Source organism: Arachis duranensis, chromosome 5, assembly GCF_000817695.3.
Source record: "Arachis duranensis cultivar V14167 chromosome 5, aradu.V14167.gnm2.J7QH, whole genome shotgun sequence".
Classification (NCBI taxonomy): Eukaryota; Viridiplantae; Streptophyta; class Magnoliopsida; order Fabales; family Fabaceae; genus Arachis; species Arachis duranensis.
Window position 1 is genome coordinate 95,688,484 of NC_029776.3, and position 14,925 is coordinate 95,703,408.

The following is a 14,925-nucleotide window of genomic DNA, read 5'->3' on the forward strand; positions in this document are numbered from 1 at the left end:
ATCTTACACACGATAATCAGAAATAGAAAAATTACCATCAAAACCAAGTTTAACTAATTAACCCACAAATATAAGATTTAAATTTAATTTAGAAATAAAATATTTATTAGGTATGTGAAGGTCAGATTGTGACACAAGTCCTTTATGATTCACATACATAAGGGATCCATCAGCGGTGTGAATAGACGACGTGCTGGTAATGGTAGACAAAGATGAAAAAGCATGACATATAGGTGACATGTAATTGAAACAACCAGAACCAAAGTGCCATTTAGAGTTTCCTCGAGGAGTGGATAGAGCAACAAAAGTATTACCAGAGAATGAAAGAAGTTGTTTGAGAAAAGACTCAATATCGGATGGAGAAACAAGAGATAGACTACTAGAAGTAGATGAGGTAGAGACATCAGCGACATCAACTGCAGTGATAGGCACATACTTGGGAGCGTTGGTGTGAGAATGATACATGTTCCTATCTGGACGAGGTGGATGAGTAGGACAAGAAGGTATGAAGTGACCCAATTGTTTGTAATACTGACAATACAAAATGGAACAGTTTAAGGCAATATGACCTTTCTGCTTGCATTTACGACATTCGATGGAGGGACAATCTGGTAAAAGGAGGTCAGAACGCTACAATTTTGGCAAAATTTTTCCTTTTTGTTGGTAACCGTAAAGATAGGATCAGCTTTTGATCGAGTCAACCCTAAACGTGTTTTTTCAGACTTAAGATGCGAGAGAGCATCTTCAAGACTAGGCAAAGGATTTTGATAAAAAAGAGAAGTTTTAATCAGCTCATAATCATTCATAAGTGCCATGAGAAACTGAATTAGATGTGTCCGATTGCAAGAATCCTCATAAGCTTTAGCATCAATAGCATCTTTAAGAACAGGTTCACAAGAGGCCAATTGATCCCAAATGCGTTCAATTTGTACTATAAAATTATAAACAACCTGACCACATTCTTGCTTAAGGTTGAAAAGTTCATTAAGCAATTGATATTGGTGTAAAAGATAAAAAATGGTGTAGCATTTTCTAGATAATCACATACCAATTTAGTAGTTTCATAACACCCAAATTGAAGATGGATGCCAGGGATAGATGGGTTGTGTAATACCCTAACTTTTAGCAACTCATTATCGTGCCAAAAGTCCAGGCGTTACCTATCTCTACTCCTTTAATTTCATACTATATTTATTTAATATTGAGCCTTTACGAATACAAATCGGATTTTTAATAAAGAAATAAAAAAGTATTTACTTTAATAAACTTTATCACATAATTATATCCACATAATATTAAATACACGGACTTATTCAAAATTTCTCAAATACAATTTCTACCCCTCTAAAAACCAAAACAATAATCGACGGTGGCTTCACGCCAAAGATTTCTGAACCTGCCACTGAAAAAGAAAATATGTAAGGGGATGAGAACATCGTCCTCGCAGGTTCACAGTAAGAAAGAAAATACTATCAAAACAAAGAAATACTTGCAAATAGAGAGAATCTCATTATAAAAATAGTTTCTTTTTTAAAATACACTTTGGAAAAGATTTATAAGAAATCTTACTTCAGAAAGGTCATAAAGAATATTCTTTAGTTTACAAATCCGTAAAGTAAATCGTTTAAAAAGGAAAAAAAAACCAAAAGTGTGTCTCAGGGCTTCCTACCCAACCAACTTACATCACTGATTCCTATCCATCCAACACAAAACTAGAGTATTAGCTCAATACTAAGTCCAATCTACCTCAACCTCCATCACCACATTAGAAATAATCTTCAGCATCAGCACCCCAGTATGAGGGATCTCTCAGTTTCAAACACAGACAAAATAATGTAAAGTATACACAAATAGAGAGTATAGATAGAGCAATTAGATCAAATAGCAGATAGATGTAATTAATCAACTAAGCAAACCAAAAACAAGATTCACACCCAAATAATACTTACAAATACAAATATTACATGTCTGTCCTATGACTACCACGAGAAACGAAGCAGGATAACACCACAACAACTTTTATTTCAATCATGCAATTTTCAGAACTTGACCCTAGAATGTTAACATCGCAAAATTCTCAATAATTAATAGCAGATTAATAGCGGTAAGAGTTTCAATGCTAGAATAACTTATTGCAGATAAAGAGAAATGAGGCAACGGAGGAGTAGTAGCTCCGGAGACCTTTATTGATGGCAGAGTAAATTGCAATAATTATTTTTCCTGTCACAGACAACCTCAGTAACAATTCTCACAGTAACAAGGATCTTGACAGACAAAGAAGGAAAACCAGAACAGAGCTAGAGCTTACCAAGAAGATGGCGGCTCCAATGGCGGTTTTCGGCAACGACGGCTTTGGCAGTAGCAGATAACTCAACGGCAACGGTAACAAAACACAATCGTAGTAATGGATCTAACGGCGACTGGTCCCTCAGCAGTGCCAGAATGCGTTGACTTCTCTTTTCCAACGCGAGCTTGATGACGACGATGACACTGGACGATGGAGACTGATACATGAATATCTTATACCTATTTTCTGCTTATTTTTCTAGTTAAATTTAGTTGGAATTTAGTAAGTTTAATTATATTTTAGTGTTAAAATCCTCTTTGGATGCTACTTTGAGTTGTTTTGGTATTTTTATGATTTCAGGTAAAATTCGGGCCAATTTGGCAGAGTTTTGTGCAAAACAAAAGAGATAGAAAGTAGATGCTGTCAACCATGACCTCCTTGCATTCCAACGAACATAAATTGAGCTACCAAAGTCCAATTGATGCAGTTTTAATGGCATTAGAAAGCCAACTTCCAGATCTTTCCAACGATATATAACAGTTTATACTTTTATTTTGGAATCACTGCCATGAAGGGCGCTAAACGCCGAGCTTGGCATTTAGCGCCCAGGAAGACAAAACCGAATGGAAACTCAATGCCAATTCTGTGGATCAAACTCATTCAAAAGAGCATCTTTAGCTATATTTAGCTTTTAATTATTATTTTATCTATTATTTTTGTTATGTTTATTTACAAATAAAATCTTTTAGATTTAAAATTTATTATTTTTTTTAAGTTCCAAATCAAAATTAGGTTAGATATAAAAGGAAAAAGGTTTAGCCCTTGGGACACACTTCTCCCGGAAGGGGATCTTCTCCCTTTCACAATTTCACACTTTTCAGAACCGTTGTTTTCTCTTTAACTCATGAGTCACTAAACCTCCTCGGTTAAGGTTAGGAGCTCTGTGTATTTCTATGGATTGAGATTATTATTTTTCTATTTTAATTAAGGTATTGATTCAATTTCAAGGATTGCTTTCGTTATTCATCTCATGAATCTGGGTAGAACCAAAAACTTGGTGCGGAATTTGAATACCACAAACTAACCGGCAAGTGCACCGGGTCGTACCAAATAATACCTCAAGTGAGTGAGGATCGATACCACGAGAATTAATGGATCAAGCAACAATAGTCAATTGATTATTTTAGTCAGACAATCAAAATTTAGGGTTTTAATAGCAAATAACATAAAAACAAAGAATTAAATAAAAATAAACTAAAATTGGTTAAGAAAATAACATGATAAAGATAGTTAAGGTGTCAGAGATATTCAAATTTCCAGATTAGTATTTCTTACCAATTATTTTAATCGTGCAAGATTCATTATGGTTTACTGATGCGTGAGCATCTTTCCTATCTTTTCCTAGTGAATTTGCATTTAAATTGTTGAGTTTAATCAATAATTAATCATCTTCTAGCCACTATGAATGCTACTTTGAGTTTTGTGTAATTCTATTTATTTCAGGTAGCATTCAGATAGATTTGATGGAGTTTCTGTAGAAAAAGAGAAGAAAGTGAATGATGCTATCAACTCTGACCTCCCTTCACTCCAACAAAAATAACTTGAGCTACAAAGGTCCAATTGACGTGATTTTAGTGGCATTAGAAAGCTAACATTCAGAGCTTTCTAACGATATATAATAGTGCACACTTCTTCTCCAGCACACTTGGCCACAAAGTCTCCAAGTTTGGCGCTAGGAGCACTATATTCCCCCATTGCTTTCAGTCTCAGTGAAGTCAAACTTGAGAAACCTTGAGAAACCTCAAGTTTGGCTTCAACCAAGAAGAATCGAAGAATGCTTACAGGTCACCTGAAGTCAAACTTGAGAAACCTCAAGTTTGGCGCTAGCAAGGAGTTTCCAAGGAGTGCATGCGGGTGACTTGAAGCTACTCAAGTTTGGCGCCAGCCAGAGAGAACCAAAGGGAAGCTTTCGGTTGGGTTGAAACCAAACTTGGATCCTCCGAGTTTGGCGCCAACTTTTGCAACTCAAGTGGTCCCCATTCGCATACAAGGCTGCACGAGATGAATTAAATTAATTTTGATTAAATTTTATTTTATTTTAAAAGAGGAAAAAATATTATTTAGTTTTAAGAAATATAATTTATATTAATCAAGATTAGATATAAAAGGGAAAAAAATCATTCCATAATTTACAGTTTTTCTGAATCCTAGTTTTCTCTCCAAACCATGAGTAACTAAACTTCCACTGTTAAGGTTAGGAGCTCTGTCTATTGTATGAATTGATACTATTACTTTTCTATTTTAATTTATGTAATGATTTCAATTTCAAGAATTATTTTTGTTCTTTATCTTATGAATTTGGGTGGAACGAAAGTATGACCCTTGTTCTAATTGAGTTCTTGTATAACTTGGAAAAGCTCTTTACTTGAACAACAGCTTGAAAATAATTTCTCCTAAACTTCTAATTATCTGGACTTAATGGGATACGTGACATATAATCCTCTTATATTTGGGTAATTAGGGTTCCTGTGGCATATAAACTAGAATTGAACTTTACCCTCTAATTGGAATTAAGTGACCAAGCAATTGGCAGTTGATGAAGGTTAGAGGTGACTAAAAAGGTCTCTGGAATTAGGGTTTAGTCACATATAGTTTGCCATGAATCAAATCTTGCATGATTAAAATAGTTAGTAAGAAAAGTCAATCCAAAAGATAGATATCTCTGAAGCCTTAACTGTTTTCTCCATATATTTTTCACATCAATTCACCATTTGCTTTCTAATTCTCTGAATTTACTGTTAATACTTTTGAACTCTCAAACACCATTTTCTGTTTGTCTGACTAAGCCAATTCACTCAATCATTGTTGCTTGATCCATCAATCCTCGTGGGATCGACCCTCATTCACCTGAGGTAATACTTGGTACGACTCGGTGCACTTGTCGGCTAGTTTGTGGTTATAAATTCTACACCATTCACCATAAGTGACTAAACCCTAATTCCTTAGACCTTTTTAGTCTCCTCTAACCTTCATCAACCACCAATTCTCTGGTCATCTGATTCCAATTAGAGGGTTAAGTTTAAAACTGGTTCATAACCACAGGAACTCTAATTACCCAAAGCTAACAGAATTTTATGGCACATATCCCAATTAGTCCATGTAATTAGCAATTCAGGAGGAATTTACTTTCAAGCTATTGTTCAAGTGAGACTCTCTAGAGAACCAAAATCGAGCCTGTTGTTCAAGCGAGATGATCCTCTAGAGATAACTCTTCCGAGATTCACAAGAACTCATGTAGAATAAGGGTCATACTTCCGTTCTACCTAGATTCATAAGATGAAGAACGAAAACAATCCTTAGAACTGAATCAATACATTAATTAAAATAGAAAAGCAATAATTTCAATCCATAAAAATAAACAGAACTCCTAACCTTAACAGTAGAGGTTTAGTTGCTCATAGAGAAAATAAACCCCTAACAGAGAAAAAATGTAAAAGTGCGGAATGAAAATTAGGAGAGCCTAGGTCAAGATCTCTTCTCCTTTTATATCTAATCCTTGTTAATGTAAAATATATTTTTAAAACTAAATAATATCTTTTCCTATTTATAAATAAAATAAAAGCCTTAATCAAAATAAAATAAAGATTTTCGCATATCACTTAAAGGACGAACGGGGACCACTTCAAGGCTTGAGGATTGGCGCCTAACTTGGCATATTTGTGTGCATCTAGCGCCTAACTTGGATAATCCCAAGTTAGGCGCCACCTTTCTAGCATGCAATTGGGTGTGCTTGTCTTCTTTTGGCGCCTGACTTGGAAAATCCTAAGTTAGGCGCCATCAAGGCCGTGCAATCTAGTAAGAAAGTGTATACTATTATATATCTTTGGAAAACTTTGGAAGTTGGCTTTCCAATGTCGCTGAAACCGCATCGATTGGACCTCTATAGCTCTAGTTATGCTCGTTGGAGTGTGAAGAGTTCAGGGTTGACAGCATTCACGAATTCTCTTTGCACTTGTCTTTAATTCTTGGTTCTTCCTTATTCTTTTGCTTCTTTTTTCTAACAATTCCCTACAATAATCATGAAACCAAAAGGATCAAAGCAATATCCAATTTGAGCCCCAAAACTCTTCATAATTAAACTTTATGCATTTATTTCTTATATGAAAAAGTATAGAAAAACACAACATGATGCGCACGCATTACAACACCAAACTTAAACTTTGCTTGTTCTCAAGCAAACAAAGAATCATGCAATGAAAGTGAAAATCCAAGGTGAGAAGAATATCAATTTCAATGTTCATGGTTGGCTAGTTTACTATGCATGCAACACTTACAAAAGAATTTCAAATGATTGATGATTTTATCTTGATCACTTTATGGAATCTTTTTTATATTCCTTCCTTGAAACAAGCTTTTCAATTGTTTCTTTTCTTAGCTTCTTGGGTGCTTTGCACCATTTGTTTTTATAGCTTCGACTCTAAATGCTTTGTTTTCAAGTATTACCACCTGATACATAAGCACCACAAGCATATAACTAGAGAACTTTTTAAGCTTTGCTTTTGTTTCCTTTATTTTCTCTCTAATCGTCGATGCTCAAAGCCTTGAGCTTTGAGGGAGTGCTTTGCACTTGAGCCTAGCCTTGACTCTAAGTGTTTTGTTTTCAAGCTTTTTGCTTGATAGATAAACACCACAAGTACTTGACTAATGAGTTGTCATTGGTACTTAGAGCCTTCAGCTTTCCTATTCCCCTTTCTTTTCTTGATCATTTATGGACAATCTTCTTCAAGGTCTTCAAAATTCAAAGATTTTATAAAGTGTTCTAGATAAAAATTTCAATCAAACAAAATTCAAATGTGTTTGAGCAAAAATAGTCATGCTAACCTTCCAATACTCATATGTTCATGCTCGTTTCTTCTTTAATTACCCTATTTGTTGATGATCATGATGCTTAATTGCTTTGACTCACAAATTTCAAGATGATAATCATGATGTAAAGGCAATATGTTATAATTCAAAGTTATATTATACTTATCTAAAAGGAAGAACACACATCATATAATTAAAAAAGAAGGAAACAACCTTAGCTCTCTACCTTTCTCTTCATCATCTTCTTCTTTATCCCCTTTTAAGCTATGTAGAGTACAGCTTCCAACACCAAATTTAAAATGGTTGCTTGTCCTCAAGCAACAAAGAAAGAGAAATAATGGTGATGGAAATAAGAGTAAATAGGACTAGCAAGTGACAGAAAATCAAGCAATGCAGAGGCCTTATTCAAAATAAATTAATCAAATTAAAACAAAACTTAAGGAAAACTAAAACATTATAAAATAGCTAGATTGCTAATGTGTTTCATGGTGATTGTGGCAACACCAAACTTGGTGTGAGGACACCAAACTTAGTATGATATAATCTATGTGAAACTAGGCCAAGTACCCAATGGGATGCAAATTTGGTGTAGCGCACCAAACTTAATCCATGAACACATACATAATCTTAAGCAAAACAAAAAGAGAATGAAAAGAAAATACCAAACGTTGGGTTGCCTCTCAACAAGCGCTTTTTTAACGTCACTACCTTGACGATTGTTCTTGAATTTTCATGGATATTTTCTTTTGTTTCTTGGTCACAATCCCCTTTTCAGTGCTTTCCTTGGTTGCCTTCACTTCTTTGATTTCAAAATTTGGGTGTTGTGTGATAGTTGGAGTTTACCCTTCATCAAGAACATCTTGAATCGATGGTTCAATAAACTCACCCTCTATGCTACTCTCTGCTTCATTGGAGTATAGATTCCCATAATTGTTTTCATCCCTTACAAACTCTTTTTTTTGTGCATCGTCCTATTCTTCTATGTGTGAGGGTGGAGAGTCTCTAATTCACTGGAGTATGAACTACTTTGATTGATTTCCTCACTTTCTTCCATAGGAGTTTGCATTGTATCTCTTGGAAAGAAATTTGCTTGTTCATCTTCCTGGGGCTTGATAATTGACTCCACATATTTCTCTATATTTTTGAAACTCATCCTTATATCATGTATGCATTCTTTCATGACAAGCTTAATAGTTGATGATTCTTGATATAAATAAGGAGATGATGCCTCTTGATATGAATAAAAAGGAGATGATGGTTCTTGATAAGAGTAAAAGGAGGATGGTTCTTGGTATGAATAGGGAGATAGTGGCTCTCGATATGAGTAGAAAGGTGATGGTTCTTGATAGTTGATATGGATAGAGAGGTGGTGGTTCTTGGTATGAATATGGAGATGGTGATTCTTGATAGTTGGAACATGGAGCACTGAAGTTTCTTTGGTCTTGACTTTTCCAACCAAAATTCGAGTAGTTCCTCCATCCACAATAATATGAATCATTCCTTGGGTGTGAGTAGTAAACCATGTAATCTTTATCCATTATTTTTTTTTTTAGCACAAAACACCAAATAGAATTAAACGCACCATGTGATAAACAGAAAAGTTAAGAAAGAACAAAAAGAGATATTAATTTTTTTCTTTTTTTTAAATTTCATTTTTTTAAATATAAAAAAATTTTGAAAAAAATAATGTAAAAATAAAATAAGAAAATTAAACAAAGAAAAATTCTAATCTAGGTAATCAATCAGCTGGTAGTTGTTAATCACAATTAATCCCCGGCAACGGTGCCAAAAACTTGGTATGGAATTTGAATACCACAAACTAACCGGCAAGTGCACCGAGTCGTACCAAGTAATACCTCTGGTGAGTGAGGGTCGATCCTACGAGGATTAATGGATCAACCACCAATAGTCAATTCATTAATCTAGTCAGAGAATCCAAATTTAGGGTTTTAATAGCAAATAACATAAAAACAGAGAATTAAATAAAAATAAACTAAAATTGGTTAAGAAAATAATATGATAAAGATAGTTAAGGTGTCAGAGATATTCAAATTTTCGGATTAGTATTTTTTACCAACTATTTTAATCATGCAAGAGTCATTCTATGGTTCACCATAAGTGACTAAAACCTAATTCGTTAGACCTTTTTAGTCTCCTCTAATTTTTATCAACCGCCAATTCCTTGGTCACTTGATTTCAATTAGAGGATTAAGTTCAAAATTGGTTCATAACCACAGGAACCCTAATTACCCAGAGCTAGCAAGATTTTATGTCACATATCCCAATTAGTCCATGTAATTAGCAATTCAGGAGGAATTTGCTTTCAAACTGTTGTTCAAGTGAGACTCTCTAGAGAACCACAATCGAGCCTGTTGATAAAGTGAGATGATCCTCTAGAGATAACTCTCCCGAGATTCACAAGAACTCATGTAGAATAAGGGTCATACTTCCATTCCACCCAAATTCATAAGATGAACAACGAAAACAATCCGTAGAATTGAATCAATACATTAATTAAAATAGAAAAGCAATAACTTCAATCCATAGAAATAGATAGAGTTTCTAACCTTAACAGTGGAGGTTTAGTTGCTCATGGAAAAAATAAACCCTAACAGAGAAAAGGTGTAAAAATGCGAAATGAAAATTAGGAGAGCCTAGGTCAAGATCTCTCCTCCTTTTATATCTAATCCTAATTAATGTAAAATATATTTTTAAAACTAAATAATATCTTTTCCTATTTGTAAATACAATAAAAGCCTTAATCAAAATAAAATAAAGATTTTCGCATATCACTTAAAGGACGAACGGGGACCACTTCAAGGCTTGAGGATTGGCGCCTAACATGGCATATTTGTGTGCATCTGGCACCTAGCTTGGATAATCCCAAGTTAGGCGCCACCTTTCCAGCATGCAATTAGGTGTGCTTGTCTTTCTCTGGTACCTAACTTGAAAAATCCCAAGTTAAGCGCCACCATTCCCGAACGCATTGGAGAGTGGTTTCTTCATCCGGCGCCTAACTTAGGAAATCCCAAGTTAGGCGCCATCAAGGTCGTGCAATCTGGCAAGAAAGTGTATATTATATATCTTTGAAAAGTTTTGGAAGTTTGCTTTCCAATGTCGCTAGAACCACATTGATTGGACCTTTGTAGCTTTAGTTATGCTCGTTGGAGTGTGAAGAGGTTAGGGTTAACAACATCCATGAATTCTCTTTGCACTTATCTTTAATTCTTGGTTCCTCCTTGTTCTTTTGCGTCTTTTTTCTAAAACTTCCCTACAAGAATCATTAAACCAAAAGGATAAAAGCAATATCCGATTTGAGCACCAAAACTCTTTATAATTAAGCATTATGCATTTATTTCTTATATGAAAAAGTATAGAAAAACACAACATGATGCGTACGCATCAGTAGAACGACAGTATAACCCTTATTCTACATGTGTTCATGTGATTCTCAACAGAGCTATCTCAATTGAACAACAACTTGAAAACAAATTCCTCCTAAATTGCTAATTACTTGAACTAATATGGATACGTGACATATAATCCGTTTAGCTTTGGGTAATTAGGGTTTCTGTGGTCATAAACTAGAATTGCTCTTAACCCTCGAATCTAAATTAAGTGACCAAGACATTGGCGATTAATTTGGGTTAGAGGAGACTAAATCACTCAGACATTAAGGTTTAGTCAATTACAGTTTGTTATGAAACGAATCTTACATGATTAAAATAGTTGGTAAGAAAACTTAATCCGGAAGAATAAACAACTCCGAAACCTTAACTACTTTTCATCATATATTTCACACCAATTCTATAGTTTGCGTTTATTACTCCCTGAATTACTATTTAATGCGTTTACAACAATCAAAACACAACTTTCTGCTGGCTTGACTAAGTGAGTCATTCAACCATTGTTGCTCAGTCCATCAATCCTCGTGGGATCGATCCTCACTCACCTGAGGTATTACTTGGTACGACCCGGTGCACTTGCCGGTTAGTTTGTGGGTATTCAAAAATTCGCATCAAGTTTTTGGTGTTGTTGCCAGGAATTGACTATGATTGACAATTACTGATTGTTTGATTTCTTAGATTAGGGGTTTTTGCTTTAATTTCATTTAATTTATTTCTCTAAATTTTCGAAAAAAATTGATCTATTTTATTTAAATTTTTTCTCTTAATTTCTGAAATTAAGTTTGGTGTCCCCTTAGTTGTTTTATTCTTCCTAGTTATTTTACTTATTGAGTTCGAATTTTATATTCCTGTTTGCTTCTTAGTTTTATTTTCTTAATTATTCAGTTTATTTTCTTTATTTTATTTTTCTTTTATTTTTATTTTCTTTTATATTTCATTTTATTTTCATTTTTTATTATTTTTATTTTTCTTTATTTTATTTCTTTTGAAAAAAATATATCTTTTAAAAAAATTTAATAAATAAAAATAAAATTCTTTTTGTTCTTTCTTCTTTGCTTTTCTATTTACCACATGGTGCGTTTAATTCCGTTTGGTATTTTGTGCTAAGAAAATTAATGGAGAGAGATCACATAGGTTACTACTCACACCCAATGAGTGATTCATATTATTGTGGATAGAGGAACTACCTGGATTTTGGTTGGCAAAGTCAAGGCCAAAGAAACTTCAATATTCCTTATTCCATCTATCAAGAACCATCATCTCCTCACTCATATCAAGAATCACGACCTCTATCCATATCAAGTACCATCATCTTCTTATTTATATCAAGAACCATCACCTTCTTATTCGTACTAAGAACCACCATCTTTTGATCTTGCTTGCCAAGAACTACAGCAAACAATAGATAAAATTTTACAAAAATTTTCAACCTCACCCCCTACTTACTCATATAAAAAATCTTTACCACGTGAGTTTGTTTTAGCACAACTCTCTCAAAATCCACAAAATCCATTCCACACTCCATAAAGCCCTTTTCAAAATACACAAAATTCATTTCACAATCCACAAAACTCCTTTCATACCCCCTCAATTCACCCTCAACACAGCACCCACATATCCATAAAATCCTTCCAAACCTTCATCTATGGAGCTGGCTGTAAAACAACTTTCTCAAGATGTCAACATCTATGTTCAAGAGTCTAGGACCGCAAGAAAAAATCTAGAAGTGCAAATGGCATAGATGACATAATCTCTTACTGAAGAAAATGCCATGAGCTTGAAGAGTGGAATGGTGCTTAGCAAGAACAATGAAGGTTAACTTGAGGCAACAAAGGAGGAGTTAGAAGTGCAAGTTCAAGATCAATAGGTCCCTATGCCAAGTGAAATTCCAATAAAGAAGGAGGTAGTGAAGGCATACAAGCATAGGATTTCATATCTGCAGAGGCTATAAGAGGTGGCAAAAGAACATGCAAAGTCCCTCTCAAAAGAATCATTGTAAACTCATACAAAAAGGAAGAAGAGTAACCAAGGGAATCTATACTCTAATGAATTAGGAAAGTGCATGGTGGTTGATTTAATTAAACCACCAATTTAAGAAGTTAAAGAGGTCCTTCCAAACACTGCACCACACTCAAGTCCCGAAAAAGAAGAAGAGTTAGAAGTGCAAGAGCAAAATCAAGAGACCCTTGTACCAAGTGAAACCTCAATGAAGAAGGAGGTTGTGAGAGAAAAAACAATTATGGAAATTTACACTCCAATAAAGCGAAGAGTGGCATAGAGGGTGAGTTCATTGAACCATCAATTCAAGAAGTTCTTGATGAAGGGTACACTCCACCCATCACACAACACTCAAGTCCTAAAATTAGAGAGGTGAAGGCCATAAAAAAAGAACTGAAAAGGAGATTGTAACCAAGAAACAAAAGACAATATTCATGAAAAGATAAGGTCAACAAAAAGCAATTCAACCCCTGCCCCAACAAGTAAGGTGAATCAAGCTAATTTTATTATAGTTTGTTAGGAGGAATTTCAATCCGAGGGCACTAATTTTCTCCTCTCCTCTCTTCGAGTAATTTCTTTTAACAAATTGAAAGAAGAGGAAGAAAATTCGACAATCAAGTGTCAAGTTAATGACGTTAAAGAAGCGCTTATTGGGAGGCAACCCAATCCTTAGTATCCTTTGATTTTATGTTCATTTTTATTTTTATTTATTTATGATTCTTATTCATAGTTTTTCTTGGTTTATTTATGTTTGTGGTCATGCAAAGTGTTTAAAATAGGAATAGGAGGAATATGAAGGAGAAACAGAATACCTTGAAGAGAAAGTGACTCGGGTGCTTTGGCGCTAAGCGCCAAGCTGGGCGTTTAGCGCCAGAAATGGCATGAAAAGTTGAGTTGTTTTTGTTTGCTTGGTGCTAAGCGCCAGAAGCGGCGTTTAGCGCCTAAGATGGCACAAATTGGTGAAAGCTTTCTGTCTGGCCAACACTAAATGCGAACTTGGGCGTTTAGCACCAGCCCTCATCCTTTAAAATAAAATAAAATAATAAAAAGTAAATAAAATAAAAATATAAAAAATATAAAAAACAAAAAATAAAAAATTTTACTTCTTCTTACCTTTATATCACTACCTTCTTTCTTTTGCAATGTTTTTTGTTTTTACTCATCCGTGCGCTTTTTATGGTCTTCTCCATTTTCAGTTTTTCTTTACTTGAGGACAAGCAAACTTTTAAGTTTGGTGTTGCAGAGCAAACTCTCTATTTATGTCATCATCAATGGCACCAAAGGGAGGTGAATCATTTTCACGGAGGAGCACAGCCTAAGAAGTAATATGGCTACCAAGATAACTGAGGTGGTTGAGTTCCTTTCATGCTATTTACTTATTTCAGTTCTTGTATTATTTATCTCTTATTTTCTAGTGCTTATTAGTGTTTCTTTTGCATGATCCTATTTAGAGTCAGTAGTTCTATTGATAATTAATAGTTTTAATTCTTTAAAAATTTTATACTTGTTTTGAAAAGAGGTCTCATATATTGCTCACCGAGCTTGAAAAAAAAATAGTAAAATGCATTATACTTGAGTTATATATCATGAGTTGTTTTCGTTACTTTAATGTGGTGGTATTATTTATGATTTTAGATGTATGAATTGAATAGTGCATATTTGGTATTGGGTTTGAGATTGTTGATTCTTGAGGGATATGAATTTAGAAAAATATTATGGATTCTCCAAAACTCAATGAGAAATTGATCCTTAAAGCAAAACAAACAACAAAAAGAAAGGAGAAAAAGAAAAATAAAAAAGCAAGGTCCAAGACTCTGAGCATCAATGGTTAGGAAGGTCAAATATGATTAAAAGCTCAAAGAGTTATTTTTCTAACCATATGTTTGTGGTGTGAATGTGTCAAATAACCTTGAGACAAAGCACTAAGAGTTGAGACCAAGTACAACTAAAGAGTAAACCAAAGGTTTTGAGCACCACTAACTGAAAAAAATTAAAAGAAAAATCAGAACTCAAAGAGTTCCCCAGTTAAGTGCTTGTAGTGTGTTTCTGTGCCAAGTTAAGCTTGCGGACAAAACACTAAGAGTCACGGCTAGACTCAAGGTGCAAAACACCAAAGAAAAGAAAAGAAAAAGCTGTGCAATCAGTTTAAGTAGGAAGAGAATCTATAATACCATCCGAGTTCTAGTTTTGAGGGATATCAATATTTTTGAGCTCCAAAAGGATAGTGAGATGCCAAACCTATTTAGAATCACAATATCATCAACCCCACTCAATCATTAGGCAAGAGCTTAAATGAACACTCAAGTCTTGGACAATTTGTACTTCTCAGTCCCATGTTATTTTTAGTTGCTTGGGGACAATAAACAG